Here is a 12,567-nt window from a genome sequence, read left to right on the forward strand (position 1 = left end):
CTCACATGACCAGGACGCTCCAGAGACCCTCTCCCCAGCAGGACAGCTGCATCCTCAAGGTGGCCTCAAAAGCAGATTCCGCCTGGCCCGGGGGTGGGCGGGGGTCTGAACGGCCGTTGCCGTCTGCGCCGCACGAGGAACCTTCCGCCCAATATGGCTGCCTCCAGTCAGGTCTGCGTAATGGAGGCCAGCTCTCTCACTGCCCTTCGTGCGCCCCTCGTAGAGTCAGGAACTTCCTCTGATTCCTTCAGCTAAATGTCTCTTGGCCATTTCTTTTCCACCAGTCCTCCTCATCCCGGCCCTCCTTCCCTAGGGTCCGCACTGTCTCAGGGGCTGCCTGTCTGCTCAGAAACGTGGTCAGGCTGAGTTCAGTTTACTCCAGAGCTGACACAGCCGCTTGCATTTTCTTATTCTAGCCTAGTGGTGTTCACACTTTTATTTTTAGATGTAGGACCCCGGTTTTGGCTGCCCCCATGCAAAACATAAATGCTGAGCTGCCCTGGTTGGGGTGGGGGGTGGGGCAGGATGCGACACCGACCCCTCCCCCCATCCCCAGAGGAAAATCCTTACCGAGGTGAACGCGTTACTATTACCATCAGAGTCAGCTGAGGAACTGAACAAACAGGAATTCCGGAGCCTCGAGCCTGGGCCAGGCTGTGTGTGTGTGTGTGTGTGTGTGAGTATCTCTGCTTTTGAACACGCCTCCCAGAAACCCTGAAGCAGCTGCTCAGGGAGGCATCTCCTCAGGGCCCAGTTCCACTCCAACAGGCACCTCTCTCTGCCGTAGGGGTCTTGCTGCCTTCACAACCTGCCACACCTTCCCTTTCTTTCTCAGCTCTTTCCCAAGGTTCCCCTTCACTTGGTCAAATCCCATCCAGCTCACCCACTCCACTCAGTGACTCCTAAACCTTCCTCACCCTTCTCTGAGTAACTAGCACTTGCTGATTTATTTAGGGTGTTCTCTAGTGGTTCAGATGGTAAAGAATCTGCCTGCCAATGCAGGAGACAAAAAGAGATGCGGGTTCAATTTCTGGGTTGGGAAGATTCCCCTGGAGAAACGAAATGGCAACCCACTACAGTATTCTTGCCTGGAGAAGTCCATGGACAGAGGAGCCTGGTGGGCTACAGTCTGTGGAGTTACAAAGAGTCAGACACAACTGAGCAACTTATTTAAGTTGATTTTTAATTTCACCAGTGACATAGGAGCACATCTCCATTGTAAAAGAGTTCAGCTGATCCAGATGCAGTGAAGAGCCTTCATCCTCCCCACCTCCACAGTCCCACACTGGGGTAACTCCAGGGCAAGTGGGATGTCCTTCCAGACCCTTGTCCATGGATTCCCTAGCTAGTTTCTAGACCTGGAGAAAAAAAGAACCATCCTTCCTCTCTCCCAAGACAGCTCTTCTGTTTGTGTTGTGATCTGGACCCTGCAGCCTCCCCCACAGCTGTTCCATGATTTGGACCATACCTGTCTCATTCCAGCTTCTTTCCCCTTGACAGCCCCGTACCTAGAACCTGTGTGTGTGCATACATGCACACACACACACAAATATATACAGGTGTTTCTCTTCCTGAAAAATCATCTTTTTCTGGATCCTTACATGCCTTAATTTTTTTAAAGTTTTTTTAATTTTTATTTTTTTCCTTACATGCCTTTAAACCCAATCTCCCTTCAGCCCTCTCTCTCTCTCAAGCCCAACTTCTTCACCGAGTGGTCTCCCTCCCTGAATACCGTACATCCAGGCTGACCTCAGGCTGCATCCTCGCTGAGAGGGCACCAACCCAGGTCGAGTGGTGGAGGCTCCTGTTAGCACAGTGCTGTTGTTCATCCCCCTGCCTTCCTCCCCTACCCCCACAGGGACAGAAGAGCTGTGGCCTTGGAGGAGGGCCTGGCCATCTGACATCTGGAGTCTCCACTCCCAGGCAAAACCCCGCAGCATGGGCTGAGCCTTCAGGAGATCCATGCAGGGCCCAGAGCGTCTTGGGGAGCTCTCTGTGCAGGGCTTAAAGGGCACCTCTGCAGTCACCCTCAGACATCTGGGAGCTTCCCTTCCATAGCTTTCCCTACCCTGGGAGGGAGGGAGCCGCTCCCCCAGTGCCCCGGACTTGTTCTGACAACCTGAAACCCCAGGGCCCTGCCTCTTAGATACCCACCCCCAAAGTTCTCAAATAGCTCTGCCTCTTGTGAAGGGGGAGGAACAGGAAGACAGGACTGAGGCCTTAACCACCATTTTCCTAACTCAGTATCATAAAATGAAAGCAAACAGGCTTGGATTATGAAACGTCCCCCAGAAGAACTGGATTCGTTTCCTCTTGCTGCCATACCAACTTACCACGAATTCAGTGGCTGAAACAATGCCGATCTGTTCTCTTACAGCCCTGGAGGTCAGAAGCTTAAAATCGAGGTGTTGGCAGCGCTGTGTTCCTTCTGGAGGCTTCAGGGGAAGATCTGTTTTCTTGCCTTTTTCAGCTTCTAGGGACCTTGTGCATTCCTCAACTCTGGGCAACCCTCCACCCTCTTCTTCCACTGTCCTGTCTCCTCTTGCTGGCTCTGATGGCTCACCTGTCTCCCTCTTATAAAGACCCTCATGGTTACATTAAACCCGCTCCTGTAGTTCAGGATAATCTCCTATTGCGGTTTCCTTGGTGGTTCAGATGGTAAAGGATCTGCCTGCAATGCAGGAGACCCAGGTTCAGTCTCTGGGTTGGGAAGATCCTCAGGAGAAGGGAATGACAACCCCTCCAATTCCATGGACAGAGGAGCCTGGTGGGCTACAGTCCATGGGGTCAAAAAGAGTTGGGCGTGACTGAGCGACTAACGCTTTCTTTCACTTAACACATATGCAGTGTCTCTTTAAACATATCAGGTAACATAGGTTCTGGGGACTAGGACGTGGATAGACATTTCTGGGGGCCATTATTCAGCCCACCACAGGTACAAAATGTAATCTGGATAAGCATCTGTATCTACCACCAAGAGTAAACAGATACTAATATGTTGCCTTGTTTCCATTATTTTTTTTTTTTTGGAGAAATAAAGCTTTAGAAATAGCTAGAGCCCTATGTTTTTCATTCTCCTCTCCTCAGAGGTTGGTGAAAATAACCCACCTGCATGTTTCTGTGCTTCGCTACATATTAAAAATGCATTTCTAAACAGAACAGTTCTATTTTTGACATGTTTTGAAACTTTATGTAAAAGAAATCACTGTGTAGCACTCTGTAACTTGTTTTTTCCACTCAATATGGTTTTGAGATTATACATGTTGATACATGAAAATCTGGTTCATTCATTCTAACTGCAGCAGAGAACACCTCCCGTGAACAAGTTAAGAGTTCATTTTGTCCTTTCTTTTGTTGAGACGCAGATTGTTTTCACTTTTTTTTCTTTTTTTTCTGTTACAAACAGTGCTTCAGTGAATGTCTTTGTATTTGTTTTCTGGGGCACCTGTGCCAAAGACCCTGCGGGGAAGACCCCTGAGGGGCAGCCCACAGCTGGGTCTGGGTTGTGCACACCTTCAGTTTACTAGGACCGTCACCTAGTCCACAGGTACCTCTGGGTTTAAAGAATTTTTATCTCCCTCCCTCCTTCCTCAGCAGCATCTGTTTATTCACATTTACTTTTTTTTTTTTTAATGATTTCCCTTCCATATTTTGAGTCCATCTCTTTTGCTCCCAGTCTTTTTTAAAATAATAATTTTATTTATTTAGTTTTGGCTGTGCTGGGTCTTCGTTGCGGTGCCAGCTTTTCTCTAGCTGTGGCGAGTAGGGGCTACTCTCTTGTTTCGGGGCATGGGCCCTAGGGTGTGAGGGCTTCAATAGCTGCGACACGTGGGCTCAGTGGTTGTGGCTCCCAGGCTCTAGAGCAGAGGCTGAGATGTTGTGGCACATGGCCTTAGTTGCTCTGAGGCATGTGGGATCTTCCGGGATCAGGAATTGAACCCGTGTCTCCTGCATTGACAGGTGGATTCTTTACCACTGAGCCACCAGGGAAGCCCTCCCAGTCTTTCTCTCTCTCTCTTTTTTAAACTAGAAACCTTTTATTTTGTGTTGGGGTATTGCCAGTTAACTGGCTTCCCCGGTGGCTCAGTGGTAAAGAATCTGCCTGCAATGCAGGAGCCGCAGGAGACGAGAGTTTGATCCCTGGGTCAGGGAGATCCCCTGGAAGAGGGCATGGCAACCCACTCCAGTATTCTTGCCTGGAGGACCCCATGGACAGAGGAGCCTGGTGGGCTGCAGTCTATGGGGTCGCAAAGAGTCGCGTATGACTGAAGTGACTTAGCACGATGCACGTGTAGCCGATTAACAACATTGTGGTAGTTTCAGGTGAAACAGTGAAGGGAGTCAGCCATAAATTTATACATATCCATTCTCCCCTAAACCCCTCTCCCATCCAGGCTGGCACATAACATTGAGCAGAATTCCATGTGCTATACAATAGGTTCTTGTTGAGTACCATTTTAAACATAGCAGTGTGTCCACGGCCTTCCCAAAGTCCCTAACTATCCCTTCCCCCTAGAAACCATAAGTTCGTGTCCTAAGTCTGTGAGTCTCTGCTTTGTAAGTAAGTTCATTTGTATCATTTCCTTTTAGATTTCAAGTATAAGGAATGTCAAATAGTATTTCTCCTTCTCTGTCTGCTCCCAGTCTTTTATTGAACGTTACATAGCTGGGGCCTTCCCTCCATCCTGACCCCGAGGACCAGGGCCCGAGGAAGGCCCACCCAGGGCCTTCCGTGCTCTGCCATCCTCTTTCCGCAAGTTCCCTCTCTGTGGAGTTTGACCTGCAGTGGCCCTTCCCCTGTACGGTTCTGAAGCCCTGCTCTCCCCACTGAGGCCATGCCAAGGACATGTGGTGAGGCTCCCGCCAGATGAGTGAAGTCCTCTGCATCACCACCCTTCAGCCTAAATGAGGCGTGTCTAACCCTGATGATGCAAGTAAATCAGGCCAAAAGTATAAATGGCTTATGTTTCCTGTCCCCAAGGCTATTCTGAAACACATAACCTGCCAGTGAATGAAACTATCCTGCAACGTGGCAGGATGGAATAAATCCAAAGGCTGATATTTCTTCCCAGGACAAGCCTCATTTCTTTATCAGCCTGTGGCTTTTAGACACCAAATCTTCTGTTCTAGGTTTCTAAACTTCCCTTTGAAGATTCCATTAAAGCAGTGGGCTTCCTCACCACAAGGGGTCATCTCTGATTACCTGGCACTCATAATGACCCATCTCTCCTCCTGCTGCTCCCTAAACAGACTGAAATGACATTGTCCTCAGGGATATTTTTTTTCCATTTATTTTTATTAGTTGGAGGCTAATTATTTTACAATATTGTAGTGGTTTTTTTGCCATACATTGACATGAATCAGCCATGGATTTACATGTGTTCCTCGTCCGGATCCCCCCTCCCGCCTCCCTCTCCATCCCATCCCTTTGGGTCTTCCCAGTGCACCAGCCCTGAGCACTTGTCTCATGTATCCAACCTGGGCTGGTGATCTGTTTCACCCTTGATAGTATACTTGTTTCAATGCTGTTCTCTCTGAACATCCCACTCTCTCACCTTCTCCCACAGAGTCTAAAAGTCTGTTCTGTACATCTGTGTCTCTTTTTCTGTCTTGCATATAGGGTTATCGTTACCATCTTTTAAAATTCCATATATATGCATTAGTATACTGTATTGGTCTTTATCTTTCTGGCTTACTTCACTCTGTAAAATGGGCTCCAGTTTCATCCATCTCATTAGAACTGATTCAAATGAATTCTTTTTAATGGCTGAGTAATATTCCACAGTGTATATGTACCAGAGTTTCCTTGTCCATTGGTCTGCTGATGAGCATCTAGGTTGCTTCCAGGGATCTATCTTAAGTCAAAGAGATTCTCAGTTATCCAGTTCCAACCCAACAGTCTTTTGAACTTTGTGGGTACCTGTTAGCCGTTTATGTCCATTTTGTATACTCCCCTATGCTGTGTGGCAGTGGTTTTGCTGAGATGCATCACTGGAAATGATAGGGTGCAAAGAATTGCTTCCCACAGAGGCTCAGTCACTTGCTTCACACGGGAACCCCAGAAGCTGTCAGCAGAGTCATCCATGACCTCCTGCTGTAGAACAGAGGCTGCCAGGATGCATCCAGGGACCCTGACACCCTCAGCATCTGGAATGAGTCCCGTGCTCCTAAGTGTGAGACTCACAGCTTCCCATGAACTAAGTGTGTGCTGGGGCTTCTCAGTTGGTGCTAGTGGTAAAGAACCTGCCTGCCAATGCAGGAAACGTAAGAGACGCAGGTTTGATCCCTGGGTGGGGAAGATCCCCTGTAGGAGGAAATGGCAACCCACTCCAGTATTCTTGCCAGGAGAATCCCATGGACAGAGGAAGCTGGCTAGCTACAGTCTATGGGGTTTTAAAGGGTTGGACACGACTGAGTCCACCTTAGCACACAGCACAAGAGTGTGCTTCTAATGCTCAACCCTGTGCTCCTTTGTCCACCCACTCCTGGGGCTGAGATGGGAGAGGAGGGGTTCACAGAGGCCAGCATGGCGTGGGTCCCATGAGTCACCTTCTGGCACCTGAAGAGCACCCAAGCTGTCTAGGAGAAGCAGCCTTCCAGAGAATAACCCAGACAGAGAGAGCCCAGCTGGACACCAGTGCTAGTTGCCCTCCTTGTGACAGACAGCTGGAAACTCGAAAGGTCTGACACAGAAGCCGGGAGGCAGAGTGACAGGCCAACCACAGAGGAGGCCACCAGAGACCTAGGGAGCTGAAGTCCTCTTCTCAAGTGCTTATGCTGTTTTAAGAAAACAAATGTTTCATAACGGAGCTTGGAGGGTTTCCTGGGCAGCCGCCAAGGCGGATCATTTGGTAATATCAGCCTGGGCCATCCGTGGCTTCTGAAGGGAACCTGGGAAGTTCATGGTCACACACCTGCCTGTGACCTCTCTCCTTAGGCTTCGTTCTCCAGGTTTTGTAGATTCCTGAATTCTGACTAGAAAATTTGATCATCTGAAGTTTTAAAAGGAGTTTGGTGAAGATCTTTTTTTCTTCCCCTGGCAGTCTAAATCCTATCTTGAATTAACTCCTAACTACTCGATTAAAAATTAAGATGTTGCTTCTTCAAAACAAAGGTTTTAATTCTTCAAAAATGACATTCCACTAATTAGCTTCTTAAAATCACTTACCCCATAATTGACCTGATGACCCTTCCTAGTTTTCTGCCATACAGACTTCTTTTTTTTTATTCTTTGGCTGTGGTGGGTCTTCATTGCTGCACTCAGGCTTTCTCTAGTTGCAGCAAGCAAGGGGCTTTTCTTCATTGCGGTGCACTGGCTTCTCACTGTGGGGACTTCTCTCTTGTTGTGGAGCACAGGCTCTAAGCCCTTGGGCTTCAGTAGTTGCAGCTCACAGCTTCTAGACCGTCCACTCAGTCCACTCAAGACAGATTCTTAACCTCAGGCCCACCAGGGAAGCCCTGCCACACACACTTCTTGGAGGTTGTGGGACAGACCCTCCCAATCTATAGTCTTATATAAGGCAGGTCGGATGCATCAGTTCCACTGTGGTTCTTGCTGTATTTGGCTTCATCTTACTGAGAAGTTGGTTAGGTACAAAGAAAGAAGCAAGCTGTCATGTCTGATGACATGCACATAACTTCACAGTGGCGAGTTGGAGCTGGTTCTCACCCCTCACCAGTTGGGAGCACATCTTCTCAACTCCACATTCCCTGACATCATGTTGGTCACTTGACATCAGCCATGGTGGGAGTATTTATACCAGGAAAACTGGCAAGCTCTACAAATCAGGCCTTTTTGTTGGGTGGCCAGGGCGGTGAGGAGAGTAGTGCTTAAAACATGTTTGGAAGAAACAAGAAACCCTAAATAGTTACCCATGCAGGGTGGAAGTGGAGCACAAGGGTGTCTGAGTTTCTCTTTTACTTTTTGAATTTTTTATCACGTGTATCACTATTTTTTTAAAAAGAGAACTTGCTTTTTTTAGGAATAAAGACTTCCTTCCATGTTTATTAAACACATACCATCAGCTGGAAACTTCCCCAGGCTGAGCTGTTCAGTTGAGAAAGCGATCAGAGCCTGGAGTTGTGTCCTCGCAGTGGCCACAGTGGAGCAACATCCTGGGGAATGGGGTGGAGGCTGGGCAAGGGTGGAGCCTGAGGGTGGACAGAGCGCAGAGCTGGCGGGCAGTCCTGCTAGAACTCCATGCCAAATCTGACAGGGGACCCAAAGTAATGACAGGCCCCGAGCCAAGGTGTCAGCCCAAAACTCGGGTCATCAAACCCCAAGGATCAGAAACATGGATGTGAAGACAGGACACCCCAAATGGCGCAGCTCCGGGGAGGATGGGAGAGGTAGAGGTGTACAGAACAGGGTACAAGGTTCACAGGAGGAGCTTCTAGATTACGGGGCTGAGGGGCAACGCTTTAGGTCATTCCCAAGACCATTTCCCCTGCAGCGTATGTTAAAAGGGGACAGCCGCTCTGCCCAGGAAGGAAGGCAGGCAAACTGGGGAAGGCAGGAAACAAGCACAAACAGGTTCCCAGACACTGGGGAAAAGGCGCCCACAAGCACCCGAGGGAGGCTGCGGTAAACAAGTTCCAGGGAGTGAGGCAGAGCTCCAGGCGGATTCCAGGAACCTCGTCAGGCTGCAGAAAGGCCCCAAGAGGCCCCGGTCAGTGTCTGGGAGTGGGGCGGAGGTTCCCATCGGAGGAGTTTGCAGTGGCTTGGAGATTCTGGGCAGAGATAATGGAGGGCTCAGGTGCAAGGATGGGCCACAACCAGGAAAATCCATCCAAGACACAAAGCAAATGCAGGACCCAGTGGGCAGCCCTGGAAAAGGCTGGCAGGACCCCAGTGCTGGGGGAAATGGAGGCCGCATCCCACCCCCTCCCTGAGGGCTGGATACTTGGGAAGAGAGACTCTTCAGGAAGCTGAGCACAAGGAGGCCACGCCTTGCCTGGACTGGCCAGGAAACTAGGGGACGGGTAGCGGAGGATGGAGTGGGATGCTCCCTGTGGCAATAGCTGGATGCCACATCTGTGCCCTCCGTGGCCCTCAGACATTTCCAAGCCTCCACCGACAATGCAGGTGGGCAGTCCTTTTTGAAGTCATTAAGAGGGCTGCCACTAGTTGCAAGGGAATTGCATATCCCACCTTGTAAACACCTAAGTATGGCGATGAGCCACAAGGATTAACAAGGCCACGACTTGGTCCCCTTTCTATTTAACTTGCTGCTAAGTCTTCAATTTTTTATTTTTTAAATTTATTTTCAATATTTTTTTGGTTGCACCACATGGCTTGTGGGATCTTAGATCCTCGACCAAGGACTGAATCTGTGCCCTCAGCAGTGGAAGCGTGGAATCCTAGCCACTGGACCACCAGGGAATTCGAGTTCCTAAGACCATCATTTTTAAGATAAATTAGATGCATAAATCTCTTATCACGGGCACAGGATGTTCCCTATCTCCTTCCATGCTGCTGAGAACTGTTGTTGTTCAGTCGCTAAGTCACGTCTGACTCTATGTGACCCCATAAACTGCAGCACGCCAGGCTTCCCTGTCCTTCACTATCTGCCTGAGTTTGCTCAAACTCATGTCCACTGAGCATCTACGTCATCCTCTGTTGCTCCTTTCTCCTCTTGCCCTCACTCTTTCCCAGCATCAGGGTCTTTTCCAGTGAGTCGACTCTTTGCATCAGCTGGCCAAAGTATTGGAGCTTCAGCTTCAGTATCAGTCCTTCCAATGACTATTCAGGGGTTGATTTCCCTTAGGATTGACTGGTTTGATCTTCTCGCTGTCCAAGGGACTCTCGAGAGTCTCCTCCAGCAACACAGTTCAAAAGCATCAACGCTCAGCTTTCTTTATGGTCCATTTCTCACATCTGTACATGACTACTGCTGAGAACTGATCAAACTTAAAATACTGCTGAACCTATTGATTAATGACCATCAGCCCCAAAAGCCCCATGTCAGTTACAGGTAAACTAAGTCACTTTCACTGTCAACATGTTGAATGTTGATGGACATCACTAAATCATAATGTCCAACAGCTTCAACTACTCGGGGGCATATTTTACAGCTAACTCATGCCCCAAAGCTTGTTGAGAGGTCAGCGACCCATCAGGGTATACTGAGAGGAAGACTTGCCCAGGGTTGGTCACTCACTTAACCAACACGGAGACTTCTGGCTGCAGTGTCCTGTGGTCCTGGCCCTAAGTGGAGAACAGGAGAGGCCCATGACAGTTGTGCCACCACCAGGCTGTAGGCTAAAAGACAGCCCTGTGCTGTATTTGTGATTATATCTTGCACCTAACAGGAACCCTAACGCTTAATAGGTGCTCAATAAATAATTACAGTGAATAATATGACATGCCTCTGATAACAAACATTTGAGAAATCAGGAGGAAGCAGTGAATTCTGCTAGGGAACTGAAGACGCCTTCACAGATGAGGCCACAGAATCAAGCTGGTCCTTCAACGTAGGAGTCAACAGGCAGAAAATGGAGAAGGGCAGTCCAGGAAGAGGGTAGCGAATGGGAGGGTGTGATGTCTCAAGAGGTCAGGAAGGAAGGAAGGCAGGATGAAGAAGGATCTTGAAATACAGGAAGGTCCAGGCCCTGTAGACTCTATGCTCTTAGAGTCCACTGTCCACATGACAAGCTCTTCTTAGCATCAGGAGCCAAGTTGCCTCTTTAGAAACATTACTTTCCTTTTGTCCAATAGTGAAACCATGCTGTTTCCTTTCTCAGCCTGACTGCCAGGAAGCTCCTTAAGTGCTGGGTTCCTTATACCTTTTTTGTAACATGGGGCCCTGTGACAGCCCCATGTAGCACTCTTTACCCTAGGTCCTGTGTTAGTTCTCTATTGCCGCAAAACACAACAAACATGGCATCTTAAGACAATACGCCTTTATTATTCAGTTGATCACAGGAGTCTGAGCTCTTCAGCAGGGCTTCAATCAAGGTGTTGGCCAGGGCCAGGGTCTCATCTGAGGTTTGACTGAGGAAGAATCTGCTTGCAAACAAACGTGGCTGTCGGCAGAATTCAGTTCTTTACAGGCGACAGGCAGAAGCCTCAGTTTCTTGCTTGGTGCCAGCTAGGATCCTACCCACTCTACAGGCAGTCCATAGTATGGCAGCTTGCTTCTTCAAAGTCAGTAAGGGAGGGGGTACCCTAGCAAGATGGTTGTTACCATCTAGCATAACACAATCACACACACACACAAAACCACACAACTCATCACCTTTGCCCTATGTTACTGGTTAGAATAACTGCCACACATCCATGCCTCCCTCTCTCACCCAGGAGGAAGGCTCATGGGGCCACCTCAAATCTGTTCACTGCAAGTCCTCATCGGGTAGTAACCGCTCTCTAATTGAACTACTCCTTTTGGCAAATAAGAGCATCAGGTCACATAGACATACATAGTGAAGTGAGCAAACAGTTCCTGCTAAGAATGCTCTCCCTGCCCCCATAGCATTCCCTGCAATGTGGGGCACAGATTAAGTTGATAACTATGAGATGAAGACATATTATAGGATTCACATTACTGCTAGAAAGACTGAGTCTTCTACCATCAACGTGATTATCTGATTGTCATAAATTTCTTGATTGACAAACATAAAACAAAGGTAGTAGCCATAAAGTGGGAACTAGGTCAGATATCTGCTGTCGCTTCAGTCGTATCCGACTCTGTGCGACCCCATAGACGCCAGCCCACCAGGCTCCGCCGTCCCTTGGAGTCTCCAGGCAAGAACACTGGAGTGGGTTGCCATTTTCTTCTCCAATGCATGAAAGTGAAAAGTGAAAGTGAAGTCGCTCAGTCATGTCCGACTCTTCGTGATCCCACAGACTGCAGCCTACCAGGCTCCTCCGTCCATGGGATTTTTCAGGCAAGAGTACTGGAGTGGGTTGCCAGGTCAGATATCACTATTATGAATTTGGCCCTTCCCCGGAAAAATGTCTCAACCCCCAGCACCTATTGTTTTCCCCTACATTATAGATATAGTTAGTGCAAAGTTTCACTAGCACAGTATGAGACGCTGGGCTCTGAGGTCACATGGCATCAAGCTTAGTCACTGACTGTATAACCTTGGACAAGTTACTTAACTTCCAATAAGGACAGCAAATGCTTGTTTAGTATCTGCTACGTACCAGGCTTGGGCTTCCCTGGTGACTCAGTGGTAAAGAATCCACTTGCAACGCAGGAGGCAGCCTGCAATGCAGGCAACTCTGGTTCGATCCCTGGGTCGGGAAGATTTCTTGGAGAAGGAAATAGGAACCCACTCCAGTTATTTTTGCTGGGACCATCCCGTGGACAGAGGAGGCTGGCAGGCTACAGTTCATAAGGTCGTAAGAGTCAGACATGACTTAGTGACTAAACCACCACTACCACCATATGCCAGGCTTTTAACATACATTAAATTCATTAAAATTCATATACATTCATTTAACTCATATAAACACCCAGGAGAGTAGGCACCATTATTAACCCATTTATAGATAAGAAAACTAAGGGATGATTAAGCAGGGCCTCAGATTCTCAACTTCAGCAAGATCAGGGAGATTGAAGG

The sequence above is a fragment of the Muntiacus reevesi genome, chromosome 3 (assembly GCF_963930625.1).
Source record: "Muntiacus reevesi chromosome 3, mMunRee1.1, whole genome shotgun sequence".
Taxonomy (NCBI): domain Eukaryota; kingdom Metazoa; phylum Chordata; class Mammalia; order Artiodactyla; family Cervidae; genus Muntiacus; species Muntiacus reevesi.